Source organism: Hesperophylax consimilis, chromosome 17 (assembly GCF_061612785.1).
Source record: "Hesperophylax consimilis isolate HC1 chromosome 17, BYU_Hcon_1.0, whole genome shotgun sequence".
In the NCBI taxonomy this organism is placed as follows: Eukaryota; Metazoa; Arthropoda; class Insecta; order Trichoptera; family Limnephilidae; genus Hesperophylax; species Hesperophylax consimilis.
Window position 1 is genome coordinate 21,189,017 of NC_142852.1, and position 20,066 is coordinate 21,209,082.

A 20,066-nucleotide genomic window follows, 5' to 3' on the forward strand; every position below is an offset into this window, starting at 1 on the left:
AGTTGCATTGCACACGTGGAAAATATAGAACTTTAAATATGGATGTCCGGAATCCGTGTCTGTTTTGAAATGTCGTGCAAACAGGACATATACTTGTTTCTTCCTCTCTTATAATGAGGTTTTTTGGGTATTTACCCTCAAATGCGTCCTTGCCGAAAACTTCCAAAATACAGCACTATTTTAACATAATTATACTGTTCACAATAAGTTGTCGGTTCCTCTATTTTCCACTAATTTTATTGGAACATGATGTAAATTACACGTATTTTTTATACGTTAAAAAATCACAAATATTGATTGCGAAAACAGTATCCCATAGACTTAAACGTCCTACTTAAGGTGCTTGTCGGTACCTATTATTGTTGCCCATCGACCCAACTCCTACTTCTCCTATGCTGACTTAGTGAACTTTAGTTGAGTTGAAAAAATCGTCCTGTCAACAACGTTTGATTACGTTATAATAAGTTGTCGGTTCCCCGATTTTCACCTAATTTTATTTGAGATATGATGTGAATTACACTTATTATACGTTAAAAATACACAAATATTGATCGGAAAAACAATATACCGTTGACTGAAAACAACCAAACTCTCTTCTACAGGTGCTCTAGAGAAATGTTTTTCCTTCTTGAAGAATCGGTCCCTGAAGCGAACATCTGAGGTCATTTTTTTATCTAACATTGACCTTGTTGATCAATGATATTTATTTGTAAAAGAATATTTTATTGTTTTTCAATTTGAAAAATTCTCGTTAATATCAATTTGACGAAGATACAGGGCTGGCCCTATGCGGGCGCAATTGGTGCAGTTCGCTCCGGGCGTCAAAAACTTGACCTAACTCATCGCCCTTGATATTATTTTTGATAAATACCGCTCTACAAAAAAACACAAATCATCATTTTAATCATTAGAGTGATATCCTGCCTCGGCGTGTACTAATTTAGACTGTTGGGGCAGCCAAAATTAAACTCGCGCCTGGCGCCGTTTGGTTCGGGGCTGGCCATTCAAAGACGCATTCTGTTTACTGTCCTTTTTTATTCCAGGAAACATTCATGTGAAGACAGTCACCATAAACGCGGATCTTGGACCCCGACAAGATGGTGAAGCCGCGCTTACTTTTATGAAAATTGACATAGACCTGCCGGATGTAAAAGAGGAATGCTTAGAACGCTTTGGAAGAATTACCAAGGAAGCAGGTAAAACCAATTTATCACTGTGAACTTGAACGATTCGGACTCTCCTATTTTTTAACCTTTCTACGAACTTACTTCGCTTATTTACTCTAAGTTTGGGAAATAAGTTTAACTGAGTCTTTTTCACCCATGTTATTTTTCAAATTTGTCGACAGATCTTCAGAAGCATTTTGTGGAAAAAGGGATCACTCCTCCCCATCACAACTACTCCTCCTCTCCTAAGTCAAATTTTGCAATTAACGTACGCACCCATGTAAGAGAAAAAACTTTTTCTTGTTCCAAGTGCAACTATTCAAATGCTCAAAATAGAAAGTTAAAGAGGCATATGCAGACCCACGGTGGAAAAAAACCTTTTTCATGTTCCTTGTGCGACTATGCATGTAATCATAAGGGTCATTTAAAGAGCCACATGCTGAATCACAGTGGAAAAAAACTTTTTTCATGTTCCGTGTGCAACTATGCGTGTTGTCGAAAAGGTCAGCTGAAGAGGCACATGCTGATTCACAGTGGAGAAAAACATTTTTCATGTTCAGAGTGCAACTATGCAAGTTATCAACAAGGTAACCTGAAGACACACATGCTGATTCACAGTGGAGAAAAACCTTTTTCATGTTCCGTGTGCATCTATGCATGTTATCGAAAGAGCAACCTAACGAGCCACATGCTGATTCACAGTGGAGAAAAACCTTTTTCTTGTCACCTGTGCAACTATGCGTGTTATCAAAAGGGTGAGCTGAAGAGGCACATTCTGATTCACAGTGGAGAAAAACCTTTTTCATGTTCTGTGTGCACCTATGCATGTTATCGAAAGAGCGACCTAACGAGCCACATGCTGACTCACAGTGGAGAAAAACCTTTTTCATGTTTGGAGTGCAACTATGCAAGTTATCAACAGGGTAACCTGAAGAGGCACATGCTGATTCACAGTGGAGAAAAACTTTTTTCATGTTCCGTGTGCACCTATGCCTGTTATCGAAAGAGCGACCTAACGAGCCACATGCTGACTCACAGTGAAGAAAAACCTTTTTCATGTTCTGTGTGCAACTCTGCATATTATGGAAAAGGTCAGCTGAAGAGGCACATGCTGACTCACAGTGGAAAAAAACCTTTTTCATGTTCCGTGTGCAACTATGCATGTTATCAAAAAAGCGAACTAACGAGCCACATGCTGATTCACAGTGGAGAAAAACCTTTTTCATGTTCCGTGTGCATCTATGCATGTTATCGAAAGAGCAACCTAACGAGCCACATGCTGATTCACAGTGGAGACAAACCTTTTTCATGTTCTTTGTGCACCTATGCATGTTATCGAAAGAGCGACCTAACGAGCCACATGCTGACTCACAGTGGAGAAAAACCTTTTTCATGTTCGGAGTGCAACTATGCAAGTTATCAACAGGGTAACCTGAAGACACACATGCTGATTCACAGTGGAGAAAAACCTTTTTCATGTTCCGTGTGCATCTATGCATGTTATCGAAAGAGCAACCTAACGAGCCACATGCTGATTCACAGTGGAGAAAAACCTTTTTCTTGTCACCTGTGCAACTATGCGTGTTATCAAAAGGGTGAGCTGAAGAGGCACATGCTGATTCACAGTGGAGAAAAACCTTTTTCATGTTCTGTGTGCACTTCTGCATATTATGGAAAAGGTCAGCTGAAGAGGCACATGCTGACTCACAGTGGAAAAAAACCTTTTTCATGTTCCGTGTGCACCTATGCATGTTATCGAAAGAGCAACCTAACGCGCCACATGCTGACTCACAGTGGAGAAAAACCGTTTTCATGTTCCGTATGCAACTATGCATGTTATCAAAAAAGCGAACTAAACGGACACATGCGGATTCACAGTAAAGAAAAACTTTTTTCATGTTCCGTGTGCAACTATGCATGTAATCATAAGGGTCATTTAAACAGCCACATGCTGACTCACAGTGGAGAAAAACCTTTTTCATGTCACCTGTGCAACCATGCGTGTTGTCGAAAGGGTCAGCTGAAGAGGCACATGCTGATTCACAGTGGAGAAAAACCTTTTTCATGTTCGGAGTGCAACTATGCAAGTTTTCAACAGGGTAACCTGAAGACACACCTGCTGACTCACAGTGGAGAAAAACCTTTTTCATGTTCTGTGTGCAACTCTGCATATTATGGAAAAGGTCAGCTGAAGAGGCACATGCTGACTCACAGTGGAAAAAAACCTTTTTCATGTTCCTTGTGCAACTATGCATGTTATCAAAAAAGCGAACTAACGAGCCACATGCTGATTCACAGTGGAGAAAAACCTTTTTCATGTTCTGTGTGCACCTATGCATGTTATCGAAAGCGCGACCTAACGAGCCACATGCTGACTCACAGTGGAAAAAAATCTTTTTCATGTTCCGTGTGCACCTATGCATGTTATCGAAAGAGCAACCTATCGAGCCACATGCTGACTCACAGTGGAGAAAAACCTTTTTCATGTTCGGAATGCAACTATGCAAGTTATCAACAGGGTAACCTGAAGACACACATGCTGATTCACAGTGGAGAAAAACCTTTTTCATGTTCCGTGTGCATCTATGCATGTTATCGAAAGAGCAACCTAACGAGCCACATGCTGATTCACGGTGGAGAAAAACCTTTTTCTTGTCACCTGTGCAACTATGCGTGTTATCAAAAGGGTGAGCTGAAGAGGCACATGCTGATTCACAGTGTAGAAAAACCTTTTTCATGTTCTGTATGCAACTCTGCATATTATCAAAAGGGCCAACTGAAGAGCCATATGCTCTCTCACATCGTAGGAAAACTTCTTTAATATTCTGTGTGCAACTAAACATGTTATCTGAAGTGCAACATGCTAACTCACGGTGGAGAAAAACCTTTTTCAAATCTCTTGTGAAACATTTAATTTTATCAAAATGCCCATCTAAAGTCCCACATGCTGACTAACAGTGGCAAAAAACCTTTTTCATGTTCCTTGTGCAACTATGCATGTAATCGTAGGGGTCAACTGATTAGCCACATGCTGACTCACAGTGGAGAAAAACCTTTTTCATGTTCGGAGTGCAACTATGCAAGTTATCAACAGGGTAACCTGAAGACACACCTGCTGACTCACAGTGGAGAAAAACCATTTTCATGTTCCGTGTGCAACTATGCATGTAATCATAAGAGCCACATGCTGACTCACAGTGGAGAAAAACCTTTTTCATGTCACCTGTGCAACTATGCGTGTTGTCGAAAGGGTCAGCTGAAGAGGCATATGCTGACTCACAGTGGAGAATTACCTTTTTCATGTTCCTTGTGCAACTATGCATGTAATCGAAGGGGTCAACTGATTAGCCATATTCTGACTCACAGTGAAGAAAACCTTTTTCATGTTTGGAGTGCAACTATGCAAGTTATCAACAGGGTAACCTGAAGACACACCTGCTGACTCACAGTGGAGAAAAACACTTTTCATGTTCCGTGTGCAACTATGCATGTAATCATAAGAGCCACAAGCTGACTCACAGTGGAGAAAAACCTTTTTCATGTCACCTGTGTAACTATGCGTGCTATCGAATGGGTAAGCTGAAGAGGCACATGCTGATTCACAGTGGAGAAAAACCTTTTTCATGTTCTGTATGCAACTCTGCATATTATCAAAAGGGCCAACTGAAGAGCCATATGCTCTCTCACATCGTAGGAAAACTTCTTTAATATTCCGTGTGCAACTAAACATGTTATCTGAAGTGCAACATGCTAACTCACAGTAAAAGATAATTAAAATAATATATCTTCTTACAGATTAAGTAAGCGTGAGGAAATTAAGGGTACAATATATCAGGTAAACAAAATAGAAAAATAGTTTTTCAAAGACAATTAAATTAATATATATATATATTTTTACAAATTGAGTAAGTGTAAGAAAATTAGGGGTACAATATATCAGTATCCAATTTTAGGGTCTTAATTAACTTTTTGAATTGTTCATAATTCACAGTTTCGGTTACACTAATTTTATTTTTGGACAATAATATATTGTACCATCTTACACCTAAATACGAATAGTGGTGCTGAGCCGTGGTCGTTCTTTGCATAGGAATGGCTATTAAGCCATTAGTTTTGAATCTATTGCTTATGCTATCTGAGGGGTGAATTTTATAAATAAAATATTCTTTATAAATTTGATATAAGGCGATTCTCTTATGCAATTCTGTGATAGATGGTACATTAAATTCCCGAAATATCTCTAAAGTAGGGGAGTCATATGGTTTCCTAAGGATTATTTTTATAATTATTCTTTGAATTGTAATTATGGGCTGTAAAGAAGCCTTAAAAGCCCCTCCCCACCCAATAATCCCGTACTGCACTATGGACTGAATTAATGCATAATAGACAATTTTGATAGTTTTCTTATTTAAAATATTTCGTATGTTATAGAAAATATAGATAAGTTTTCTTATTCTTTCAACAGTGAGATTAATATGGTCTTTCCATTTAACATTTTTATCTATTAAGATACCAAGATATTTTATATTAGATTTATGATTTAGTTTCGCGCAGTCCGTATTACGTGTACCGTCATTTACACAATTTTAAGAATGAATTGTTATGTTAATTAGGTTATTTGGCACATCTTCTTGTAGAGTGAAAGGAATACAATATGTTTTTTCTGTGTTGAGTGATAATAAATTGCCATCGAACCAATTTTTTATAACCTTCATATCTTGATTGGCTGCATTGGTAATTTCGCTCCATGTCTTTTTTTCGATAATTGTTGCAGTGTCGTCAGCAAAGGATATAAGTTTACCATTAAGTGATAATTTAAACATATGGTTAACGTAAATTATAAATAAAATTGTTCCAATAAAAGTCCCTTTCCAAATTCCAAATTCTAAAGTTTCATCCACGCCTAGTGAGTTATTTAATTTTACTTTTTGGTTTCTTTGAGTTAGATAGCTTTGCAGCCAATACCTTACCTTACCAATAATACCGATATCATTTGATTTATTTATTAGTTTTGTATGGGAGATACTATCAAAAGCCTTACGTAAATCAATGAAAATGCCAAGGCATTTATTTTTTTATCTAATGCACGGTATATAGTTGAAGTTAGTTCTGCAATGGCATCATGCGTGCCTAGTTTCTCTCTAAATCCAAATTGGCTAGGACTAATTATTTTCAATATAGTACAAAAGTTGCTTTTTTACGATCTTTTCGAAAATTTTTGCAATGTTTGAGACAAGAGATATTGGTCGATAATTTGATATTTCTTCAGGGTTGCCAGATTTAAAAACGGGTGTTACAGTAGATTTTTTATAAACGGAGGGGAATATTCCACTATTTAAACTAATATTTACAATGTGTGTATTTGGAATGCTTAATAATTCATTATAATTTTTCAATATTTCTAATGTGTCTCCATCAAACCCTGGTGCAGATGCACCTTTTAATTCACTAATAATATTTTTTATGTCATCTGTTGTTACCGGTTTGAAAACTGACAGATTATTTTGTTTAAGACAGTCCTTTTCGAAATTATCTATTTTATAATTTTCATCGATCCGTGTAGCTAAATTTTGACCGATGTTAGCGAAATATTTATTGAAGGCATTAGCACATTTTATCGGTTCCATTAAGGCATTAATAGAATTTTTTCCGATATTAATTTTTTTAATTTGAGTTTTTTTGTTTTTTCTACTATTTATTTCATTTATTGTTTTCCATATATGTTTTACATTTTGTTTAGCTACATCAATTTCATTTTTGTAAAAGTTTTCTTTGGTTGTTTTTAGTAAACAGGTTAATTTGTTCCTAAATATTTTATAATATGTGTATATTTATTTATCTAAGGGAAATTTCTTTGTCAAGCGATATAGCTCTTCTTTTTTTCTAATAGACACGATTAAGCCATGTGAAATCCATGGTTTTATTTTTTTGAATTTTGATTTAATTTTTATGGTTTTAACATCTGTTGATGCTGTAATATAATTGCATAGAATATTATCAAATATATTTGCGCATGTTTCAGCACAGGTTGATTCTAATACGGAACGCCATGTTTCTGTTTTTATTTTTAGGCTTAATTTATGATGGTTTAGTGACTTTTTTGTAAAAGTATTGCATTTTGAATCAATATGATTATTAATATTAAGTTTTTGTATATAGATGCAAGTGTGATGATCAGTAATATTATTTTTTAATATTATCATGAGTAATTTGTCGGTATCTTTAGTGTTACTCCATATGTGATTGATACAAGATGGACGTTGCCCCGTAATTTCTCTAGTATATTTTTTATACACAATATAAAATTTATTTCCCACATAAAATTGATAAATTCTGTTTTTATTTTGTTACTATTTTCGTTTGAAACATCCATGTTGAAATCGCCGATTATTGTTATGTTCTGTTTATTTTTTTGATAAGATAATGCTTCTTAATTCATCCATAAATGTATACTCGTTTGATCCGTGTGTTCGGTAAATAACAATAATATTAAAACATGTTTTATTTACATTTAGATTAATATCTAAGCAATTGACTCGCTGCATGGTACTTCTTCCACTGCGATGTTTGAATAGCAAGATTTAACAAATACAACAATACCACTAATTCTATTAATAGCACAAGATGTTACGAAGTAGCTATATTCTGGTATGCAAAATTTATTGTATTCGTTGGTGAATGCTTCAGTTAACACTATGACGTCCGGTTGATGATTTAGTAGTTTAATTGAGAGTAAAAATTCATTGAAATTTATTTCATCGATCTGATATTTAAATGGAGTACTGAGAATGAATTTGATATTTTATCCACGATTTTATTACAATCATTTAAAGTGTTACAAATATATTCCGAAATATTAAGAGTTTTATCTAATTCCTCAGTGAAGAAATCATTCATTTTTAAAGAAATAAATATACGAAATACAACTCACTCATATTCAATTCGCATTTGGGCATTTTGTATCATTTTTTTGGGAATTCACATAAGTGACTGTTGGCTGCGTGATCATTTTGATACCCCTTTATGTTAGTGTAGTTGTGGCATTTGGCAGAATCTTGTTTTTTGGTGCAGTTTTGTATTTTGTGCTCTTCTGCACAGTGGAGGCATCTGGGATTCTTCATGTTGTCGAGGCATCTCAGTGAGGTGTGTCCGTATCCAAGGCAATGATAGCATTGCATCAGTGGATCACAGTCTTCTACGTGTGCTCTTGTATATCCAATATTAATTCTTTCTTTAGATATTATTATTTTTCTCAGTTTTGCCGTTGTTTGAATGATGAAATTTGCTAATTTTTCCGATTTTTTATTCTTCAGCTTTTTTTTAACAACGATTGGTTCATTGTCTGTTTCCGAGGTCATGGCATTTTTTAGGTCTTCATTTTGATTTATCAAATCTGTTAGGAGTTCTTCTTCCTTGTAGCCAGCATCAACACCCTTAATGATAATGCATGGTTTTTTTTCTTTATTTCATTAGCGTGTATTCCAATATCCGGGTTTTTGTTGATTTCGTTTATTATTTTTTCGGTGTCATTTTGTTTCTCACATGTTAGTATTATTTTGTTTTGATATGTTTTTTTTAGTCCAGAAATTCCTATTCCTAGTTTGGATAGTTTTATTTTGTCTTTTAATATTTTTTCGATTTCATCTGCAGGTTTGTCTTCTTTTGATGTAATTAGTAAAGCAAAATTTGCTTTCGGTATTGGGTGAAATTTTTCCTTTACCACCATTGCATAGCTTTTAACTTCATTTTTATTTTCTTCATTTGTTCCTTTTTTTATGAATTTTTTTAATTTTCTGATATAATCATCTTGATCTTGAATCACTTTATTTTGTAGACAAATTATTGTGTTTTGTAGTGACTTTATCTCAAGCTTCCATGAATCTTCGATGTTGATTAATATAGCTTCAATTTCAGTTTTAGCTTCTTTGGCAGCTTTTGTACTGCCAATTTTGTTGAGTTCTGACAGTATTTTTTCAATATGTATTTTGAGTTCCATGTTGTAACATGGTCCCGAAGGTGTTAATTTTATATTTGTAGACAGTTTTACAGAGTCCGTCTCGTTAGGCGACCGCTCGCCGCAAGACATGCGACAATAATATTTATATTTGAATGTTTTTTTTTTTACATAGCTTACCACACCCCAAATATAAAATGATTGTCTGAAATTGAAGGCTACTTTTGTAATAGGACTACAAATCGGCATAAGTAGGTACAAGTGCGAAATACTAGGGAACAGGTATTTGGAATAAGTATTTATTATTGTACTAGTTGTTCCAAGTATCAAGACGAGCTAGTACGACTCACCTCTGAGGTCTACTAGAACTAGAGGTGAAGCGTATATACTAGAGCAGATGTTTGGAATAGATATTTCAAAGATACTTTCGTAATAATAAATTGGATGATTTGTATAGTGCTCTTTTTGTGCAAAATCACCTCAAGGGTGCTGTCCAAATATTTAATACATTTCTACAATGATCTATGTTATTACTAACTATATATGGATATAATATACAGTACCATACTTACCTGGTAGGTCACTTGAGATTAACACTTAATTTACATCAACTAATTGTTTATTAGCAAAATTTAGATACAGAATTTAGGACATAATTGGATATAACTGGACTTTCTCTCAGGAATGGAATATTTAATTTAAAGGTATGACAGCTTAAAAAGGTAAGTTTTTAGTTTAGACTTGAATTCTGTTGGACTTGTTATGGATCTTAGTTCCAGAGGGAGATGCTTAGGTTCCATCAGTCTGCCTACAGCTGATGATGTTGTTTATCTAAGAGTTGAGAGTTTCGTACCTAGTATTTGTCCTTAAGTATTGCGCGTCTTGCGGTTATTATGCGTCTTGCAAATATTGCGCGTCTTGCAAATCTTGCACGTCTTTCCATATACGCAATATTTGCCAGACGCAAGACGCTTACTTTTATTCATTTATTGGACAATTTGTATAGCGTTGCTTTTGTGAGATATCACCTCAGGTGTGCTTTACAGTTAATAAATATTTCAAAAATAAAGTGAAGTTAAGTTAAGTAAAATGAAGTACAGGAACAGGTGACACGAAGATAGAAGATAGAGAATCTGCAGCAAGAATCGTAGGTGGTGAAGAAACTGGACCAGCTGCTGCAGCGAGAGAGTCTACCTTGTCCACCAACAGTGACAGCACGAGGTTCTTCATCCGTCCAGGTATGTGTCTGCTGCTGATAGAGCGCTGACACAGTATCATCACATAGATAACAGACCTTGGCAGCACCGCTGTGACGTTCGGCAAGTCCATCATTCATCTCCATGTAATCTTGTTCCTGGTGATTGTGTTAGTGGAGAAAAGTGTTCCTCTAACCCAGACATGGATTATTGTGGAGAAACTATTTAAATTTTCTTATAATAATTATTGGGGGAATCAATTTTACCGTAGAAAATTTGTGGGGAATCGTTACTCAAGTATTTATTACTTTCCGTCCTCAGACACTCAGGTGTCCTAATCCTCAGGTCGGTATAAAATACTTTTGAGTATTTTGTAACCTGTATTTTTTTGTACCTGTCCTCACTAGAGATGAGGCATATTTATCGTACCCAGTAAAAGTACCGGGTATTTTCTTGCAGTACTTTCTTAAATCTCCAAAATGCTGACAAGTATTTTTACTGGGTCTAAGTATTTCATACTTAAAGGCATTTTTAATAGGTATTTGAGTACTTCCTTTGATAGGTACTTTTGGTAGGTATTTTTAATAAGTATTTTAATTGGTATTTTTATTAGGTATTTTGAATAGGTATATTTAACAGGAAAAATACCTATTCCCTGTCAATTTCTCGACAGGGAATTTGAAAAATTTCTGTGGGGAATTAATTTTCACAGAAATTCTCTAACAATTCCCCCCCCTACGGATTCGAATAATTATTGGGGGAATAAATTTTACGTAGTAAATTTGTGGGGAATCGCTGTGGGCAGAAATTATCTGAGTACAGTTTACAAATAACTGGGGTTTTGCCGCAAAGAAATTGATAGCTGACCTGCAGGTGGTTCAAAATCGAGCTCTCAGAAATGTGTTTGAACTTCCATGGGAAACTCATGTTAGGGATATCTATTCAGTTTCTGGTATCCTTCCAATTACAATCCTTCCTAAATATGAAATCACAAGCACCATCCTACAAATTACCCAAAAATCATCTCACACCAACATCAAGCCACTTTACAATCAAGACATCCACAACCACAATACTCGAAATAACAATAAAATCCGCATTCCTCAAACACACACTACAAAATATGGGTTAAAATCACTGAACTATATTGCCTATACACTATATAATTCGCTTCCAGATATGTACAAACACATCCACCATAATTAAAAATTGCGAAGCAATGCTTTAAAAGAATATTTTTTAACTACATTTAAAAATGAAAATATGTAACTGTGTTGTCATTTTTTGTTGTATCTTATTCATGTTTTCTTTTTTTTTTCATGTATTGTTGTTTGTTCTACTTAACGTGTCATTATTTTAATTTTTAATTTTTATGCTGTATTGAATGTGAAACCTATATTTGATATCAAAATACCGTTGTAAAATTGTACCTACTACCTCCTACATATGAATTGTAAGTTCCTCCTGTCCTAAAATGAGTTCTGTAACTCATCGGGATTGCTCTAGCAAGAAATAAACACAATAAAAAAAATAAAAATAAAACTTATTATTAATCAGTCGGTATAAAATACTTTTGAGTATTTTATTGTACCTGTACTCACTGTACCAAGCATAGAAAAGTACTTACAGGACCCACCTCCATTACTCCCTGTACCCAGTATATGTGAGGCCTATTACTTGTGACAAATCTCCGAAATACCTGGTCCAAAATTCTCACAAGTATTTTATAAAGGAACTAAATATTTTTAATAGGTACTTTTTCCAGGTATTTTTGATGGGTATTTTTGATAAGTACTTTTAATTTTTGATCGGAAAAATGTGGGGAATTTCCCGTGTCCACTGTCCAACCCCCCTCCCCATAGATTGTGAAAAATTATTGTGGGGAATCACATGAATTTTGGTATGTGTGGACAATTTTTTCACAAAATTTCTGTAATAAACTATAGGTACTAGTCAGGAACTTGTAAAGGGCCCCGCTTCAAGAAGCGGGCAACATTGGTTTAATGGACAGTAATGAAGTCATAGACAATTTTTTTTTCGTAAAGTTGACAGTAATTCTTTCAAATTAATTTACGTATAGTATGTTGGTATTTTTTTGTAATCATATCACTGGTAAGAGCTCCCGCCGCACAGTGGGCTGAAAATCGCCTTTCATAGACATAGAGACTTGAATTTTCAAGGGTATTTTTTTTGGCTAGAAATGGATTCTGCTGATCATTACTATGCTATAAAATTTCGTACGAAGCAATTGCGTGTACAAATGAAGGAGTTATCAATTTTTGAAGAAAAAATTGTATGGCACTGACATTAAAAATGAGGCTATTTCTGGAATCATAAGGTTGGCCATTCTATCTTTACACACAGATATACTACTATTTATTTGTATTTTTTGACATACTTCGTATTGTGGCGCAACTTGAGATTTTTTTTTTAATAATCCTCAAAGTTAGATAGAAGTATAAAATATCTCTCATAGCGATGATAGGAACTGACTGATATACAGGCCATACCAAGAAGAATATAATCATTGGAAAATATTAACATTCTGCTAATATTCATTATAAAAGTGCGACAAAATAAGTGATGTCAGTTTATTACAACATATTTTGAGGGGTGTGGGAGGGATGGGGATATAGGTATAGGATAAAGAGACGTAGGACGGGAGTAGATGGGAAGGAAGATTGTGTGGTCCCTTTTGGTGATGGGCAGGACACATTGTAAATTTAACACTATTGAAAAATTGCGACTCTTATCGTTAAAACGAATACTAAATTATTATTTTTTTTTTATTAAAATGAACAGTAACTGATTTGAATCCCCTGAAATAGTATCGCTGATAAATTATCTTGTTCCTAGTAGACCAACTAGAATCATATTATACTCATATTATTGTAACAATACTGCCACTAATGATGAACAAAATTTTTTTAATCGAAGGCCTGCGTAGATAAAAAAATGATGATTTTGATATCAATGATGAATGAAGTCTGTTATCATATAAAAGATGCATAAAAAATATGTTTTTCGTATGCAAGAATCAAAAGATAATCAATTAAGCATATTATATTCACTTTATGTATTTTATGATATTGTTGACTAAATCACAGTTACATTTTTTTTATTTTGAAAACAAAAGTTTATAGATATATATGTGTAATTTACCTGAGAAATTAATGATTGATTACATTACTACACTAACACATTATAGCTTTAATAATTATACAGAACAGCTAATACATTTTATTTAAAATTACAACAAAAAATACCCCATTATGCATGTATTTTGGTTTATTTGGAAAAAGAATAACCATTTAACACATTTTTAATTGACTTTAAAGTTTTAATTCACTTTAAAGTCTAAAGTACATCAAATTGAATATATGTTTGTAACTCGCTAACACTACACTGGCTTTATATTTTTATCACAAAGAACTTTAACAAGCAATATTTTAGACACGAAATAATATAATTTAACTAATTTCGACGACCGTGTCACGTGGCCTCGAGCGTAATGTCAAATTCTAAGCCAATGAAATCTGTTATTTTTTTCTAAAAGAAAACGGAGTTGGGGGTGTCGGTTTCAGATTGGTTTCAAAGCCAGACCCATAAATAAACCACTCACTAGATCGAAATCTTCAGGTTTTTAGTAAGTAGCAAATTGGTCCTCTATTTAAACATAAATATGTGAAAAAAAAATTTGAGTGAAAAAAATAAAAAAGGGCCATTATAGACAATATAATTCTCATTCGTAGCCTACCACATTCATTAGCCTGAAACATTATTAAAAAAATTTCAAATTTCAAAATATTCCATCACAACAAGAAAGATCCATAGAACATACGTAACTCAGTCAGTTGATACATAGGCTGCGTTATTTCTCACTCTGCATATTTCAGTTTGTTTATACATTTTTATTACAAGTTAAGTACGAAAAGTTAAGTTCGCGGATAGTGTTTTTCCGGTTCTCTACCGACAAGATACAAAAAAAAAACAATTTAAAAAACAAGTCTCACAAGTGAAACACGCACGTCAAACGTCAAACGCGATCTTGTACACTATTATATTTAAAAAAAAAAACACTATTTTGTGCAGTGTAAAAGAACTAAACCATCCTATCCGCTCTTACCCTTTAACGGTGTATAAATAACATTATTTAAGTGCAATATTGTGTTATAAAAATATATATTTACAAATGCCACAATAATTAATTTGAAATAGCGTAATAATTACAAGTTCGCTAAAACCAACACCGAAGAATATAAGAACAAAATTCGCCACTCCGTATAAGGGGCCCATAGCAACGTGGGTTAATGCACCATATCCGATACTGTACTTGCCAGCGCCCGTGGTTCGATCCTTACACCGGCGAATCTTTTTTTTTAAATAAACTTACCATCAGCTTGCCCGCCAACAGGCGTCGGTATCAGTTATCAAAGGTGCTGCGGAGTTTGCCAACCAACAGGCGCTAAAAATTAAACATCCCGTGTCAATAAATTATTTTATATAAATATGTCTTGTAAACACTGTAAGAGTGAAATACTCTCCGGTGATGGCATTAAATGCTCTACATGTCTGCTTAACTACCATTTCTTCTGTGTGAACATGAAAGAAACTAACTTTAGGAAGATGGGTGTTAAGCGTGATACCTGGACCTGTATTGACTGCAAAGATGATCTGAAAGTCAACCAATCTTCGAGCGGGAACAGAGTGTCTACTGCTTCTCCTGCGTGCGGTATGAAGTCGCCTCAGAACCCGGATGTCGAGCAGATAATGCTTATAGTTCGACGATGTATTGCATCAGAGTTCGAATCTTTTCACGACAAACTCAACATTCTACCGGAGTTAAAAAAAGTCCGTAAACTTCATCTCCGCTGAATACGAGGACCTAAAAAAAATGTTCTCGGAATCACTAGCCACCATCAAAAGCTTACAGGCCGAAAATACGAGGCTTCACACAGAAATGCGTAATCTTAACACGCGCGTATCCCAAATTGAACAGATGGCCAGAGAAACCAATGTAGAGATTCAGTGTGTTCCTGAAAATAGATCCGAGAACTTAGTATCCATCATCAAACAACTTGGAAGCGTAATTTCCCGTCCCATTGCTGAATCTGAAATACTTCACTTACATCGGGTCCCCAAGGTCCATCCTGAATCCAGCCGACCCAAGTCAATAATAGTGAAGCTTCCAAGCGTGAGGGTAAAGAATGAAGTGCTGGCTGCAGTTGCCAACTTCAATAAAAAAACAAGACGAACAAACTAAATTCTACACACATAGGCATCGATGGCACGAAATCACCAATTTACGTCAGTGAACATCTCTCTCCCGCAAATAAGGCCCTGTATGCAGCTACTAGGATGAAAGCCAAAGAAACACATCATAAATTCGTATGGATCCGAAATGGACGGATCTTTGTACGAAAAAATGAAAACTCTGCTCACGTACTGTTGATCCGCGATCATGACTCCTTGGATTCTCTCACCTAAATTTCCCAATTTAATTTATCTGTAGAATGTATAATCTATCAAAAGCTTAACAAAACAAAATGGAACTGATTTTTTTTTTATCAAAACGTTAGAGGAGTCAAAACTAAAACAAATGATATAAAAAATGAAATTTCAATCAACAATTACGATATAATCTGCTTCACTGAAACATGGTTAAATTCATCAATATTTAGTAATGAATTGTTTGACGAGCGTTACCTAGTTTTTCGAAGAGATCGCGAATCCACTAGTTCAGCATCCAGAGAAGGCGGTGGAGTTTTAGCAGCAGTCGATAAAAAATTAATAACTACACGCAAATCATCTTGGGAAAGTGATGGAGAAGATTTATGGTTATCAATAAAACCGCACGAATATTCTAACTCACTTATCTACATTTGTGTATTATATATTCCTCCCAATTTATCTGTTGATGATTACTGTAATAGAATCAAGAATATTCAGGATATTTATCTACAACATAGTAATCCGAAATCTAAATTTATAATTATCGGCGACTTTAATTTACCTGAGATTAAATGGACACCAGACATAGCATATAACAACAAAACACTAGCTCCGTCCAACTACACTAGTCATAAAGCTCACTGTGTTGTCAACTTGGCCTCAATGTGTAACCTTCACCAATTCAATTATATTCTTAATGGAAATTCTAATATTCTTGACCTACTTTTTTGTGATGAAACTAATATTAATCTGTCTAGAACAACAGGGTTATCAAAAGTCGACAATCATCATCCCCCTTTCGAAATGATTTTAAAATTTGAAAAACTGAAATACTTAAAAGATAATCATTGCCCTATTAAATACAATTTTAAGAAAGGAAATTATGAAGCTTGTCGTCTAGATCTGTCAAATGTTAATTGGATCTCACTTTTCAGTAACTCGAATGTCAACAATAAGGTACAATTATTCTACGATACTTTGTGGGATATTATTGATAAACATATCCCGAAAAAAAAAACACAAATAAGAAATCACTACCCCAAATGGTTTAGTCAGTCTCTTATTAAGCTCCTCAAAGAGAAAAATAAAGTAAGACTGCGGGCCAATAAATATAAAAACCCGCTAGACTATGCTGAGTTTGGTATTCTAAGAAAAAGATCGAAAAAAATGCAAAAAGAATGCTATTTATCATGTATAAATTCTGTTGAACAAGGCATAAAAGTAAATGTAAAAGCTTTCTGGGCATACTCAAAATCGTTGCGTACTACCAATTGCATTCCTAAATTAATGCACCTGGATTCTATATCTGCAGATAATGGACAACACATTGCCAATCTTTTCTCTAATTATTTCGCATCCGTTTATACTCAATCTAATCCCTTGTTATATGCTGCCATGCCAAAAGTTTCACAAAACAACCAATTTAATCTTGGAAAAATTAATGTTAGCAAGGAAACCATTAAATCTTGTTTAGAAAAAATCGATACATCCAAAGGCCCAGGACCTGATAAAATACCTCCCTTGTTTGTAAGATGTTGTTCCAGCTCGCTGATTAACCCACTTCTTTTAATATATAATGAATCATTATCTTCAGGAACTTTCCCAGACTTGTGGAAAAATGCACATATTGTTCCAATACATAAATCTGGTGATAAATCTTTTGTGAAAAATTACCGACCAATCAGCATTTTATCTTGTTTTGCGAAAGTCTTTGAATCTATAATATATATTTCTGTATTTTCACACTTTAAACCGCAATTATGCATCAATCAACATGGGTTTGTTCCCAGCAGATCTACAAATTCAAATCTTCTTGACTTTTGTGATTATGTTTGTAATGCTTTCAATGAAAGAACTCAAGTAGATGCCATTTACACAGATTTTCAAAAGGCATTTGATAAAGTTAACCATTCTATTCTACTACAGAAGCTTGATCGAATAGGTATTCACGGTGATCTTTTTAGATGGCTTAAGTCTTACTTAGAAAATAGAACACAAGTAGTACTTATTAATGGGTACGAATCACCTCCCATAATTGTAACATCAGGCGTACCCCAGTGGTCCAATCTTGGCCCACTGCTTTTCTTAATCTTTATTAACGACCTTGGCCCCATGTTACGCTGTGATTTTGTTCTATTTGCCGATGATCTCAAGATTTACCGCAAAATTTCCACTGATTGTGATCATGTAAAGCTTCAAGAAGACCTTTGCACACTAAATAGCTGGTGCATTCAAAACGATATGTTTTTAAATATTGAAAAATGTTACATTATTACTTTTACTCGTAACAGAAAACGAAAGGATTTTGCATATTCCATTAATAATGTACGATTAAATGCAGTCACCACTATAAGAGACCTAGGAATCACTCTTGATTCAAAGTTTATGTTTGATGTACACATAAATGATATTATAAGTAAATCAATGAAAATGATTGGATTCATTCATAGAATATCGAAACCATTTAAATACCCCCAATCCATTATAACATTATACAACTCGTTGGTCAGAAGCAAATTGGAATATGGGAGTGTTATCTGGAACCCACATTATATAAAATATTCTAAAAGTATTGAATCTGTGCAAAAAAAATTCCTAAGACTGTTATCATATAAACTTGGATTAAATGCCTCACTCAAATCTTATGAAGAACGTCTACTAAACTTCAAATTTACGACATTGGAAAAAAGAAGACAATTTGCAGACTTAATATGTTTATATAAAATTATTCATGATAAACTTCTTACCACTAATTGTCTGAGCAATATTCATATTAAAGTCCCTAATAGACATAATTTAAGGAGCCAAAATATATTCCATATTGATATATTTAATAATAATATTGCATATTTCAATCCACTATCTAGAATGTGTCGTCTGTACAATACAGTTGAATGCGACCTTATAGATATATTCGCAAACAGTCTCGCATATTTTAAAAAACAAATTAACCATCTTCTACCATGATATGTTATGGAGAACAGTTAAGAGATATAATTGCTTTTTTATTTTCTTTACTTTTCTTCCTTATCCTTTCTCTGTACATTTACTATATTTTATATTTCATACTTAATATTCATGTTTTATATTTCTTTTTAATTATTATTATATTTGTATTTTTTTTTTCTTTCACCACTAGCATCTCCGCCTAATATCAACTAAACCTTGTTTACGCATGCTGTGAACATTTTTAATTGGGGTTTTAATATATGTGCACATTCCCACCGAAATAATATAAATGTTATAATTGTTAACACTCTGTAAATGTTTCAAACAATAAATAAAAAAATAAAAATAAAATAAAAGTGCTGTCCTGCAAAAATGAGCTTATAGTGTCCTTTAATTTGAATAATTTGAAATCCTTTAAATAAAGCATTAGATTTGAAATCAAATTATAAGGAAGGATTATTATGGAGAATTCGAATAATTGATCAAATTTAATGTCAACTTTCATTTTAAGGTTCTATGAAAGTCCTATTCAAATTCTGATTATATCTTAATAGGCTAGTAGCTTGATAGAACTGAAAAAGTAACAAAAATTGAAAATATCTTTCACAGAACAAGAAATTTAACTTTCAAATTTGAAGAATTATTAAAATTCTTTGAAACAACCCGTTCTTAGATTATAAAGATGGGCTTTTTACGACAATATCGAATTTTGAAATTTCTTTGCTTTTAACACGAAAATGAAACACTCACTTTTTTATTATTTTTTTTAATAAGAGTTAAATATATACATATATATTGGTATATTAAATTTAAGATCATTATTGGTGATGTATTTTTTATCACAAAAAAATTTTTTTTTGGTCCTGATAAGAAGGGAGCCACGATTCTTCTATGTTTTGCGAAAATATAATTTTATTAATAAATTGTTTTGTTAGAAAATGATAAGTATATACTGTACTTCTACTAAGAGAGGCATATTTATCGTACCCAGTAAAATTAAAGTAGAAATTATCATGTTCAAAAGGCCAGGTTCATTAAAATTATTTTAAGTGTCTATGACTTCATGTTTGTCTATGCATAACCTATATATTTTTGACAAGTTCTTTCTTCTCCGACAATCTTTTTCCTGTTTCCACACTCTATCCCGCCCTGTTAAACTTATTATACCATGCATGTGATGGTTATTGGTAAGAAATGATACTTAAATTCATTGCTATTAATTTTGGTAGTTCTTCCAGTTTAGTTAGTGGATCATCGGGCGTTTTGTCATTAAAACGGAATGGCGGTAGACATAGACGGTAAATAAATAAAGAGTTTTCCCAAGATAAACGACGTTTCTCTCAACCTTTA

At 33.8% G+C, this 20,066-nt stretch overlaps 1 protein-coding gene across 1 annotated transcript in view; it reads left to right on the forward strand.

Moving 5' to 3' along the window:
* Zpr1 (zinc finger protein Zpr1) overlaps positions 1-20,066 on the forward strand; it is a 127,439-nt gene that overhangs the window by 64,498 nt on the left and 42,875 nt on the right. The gene's annotated exons all lie outside the window — the stretch shown is intronic.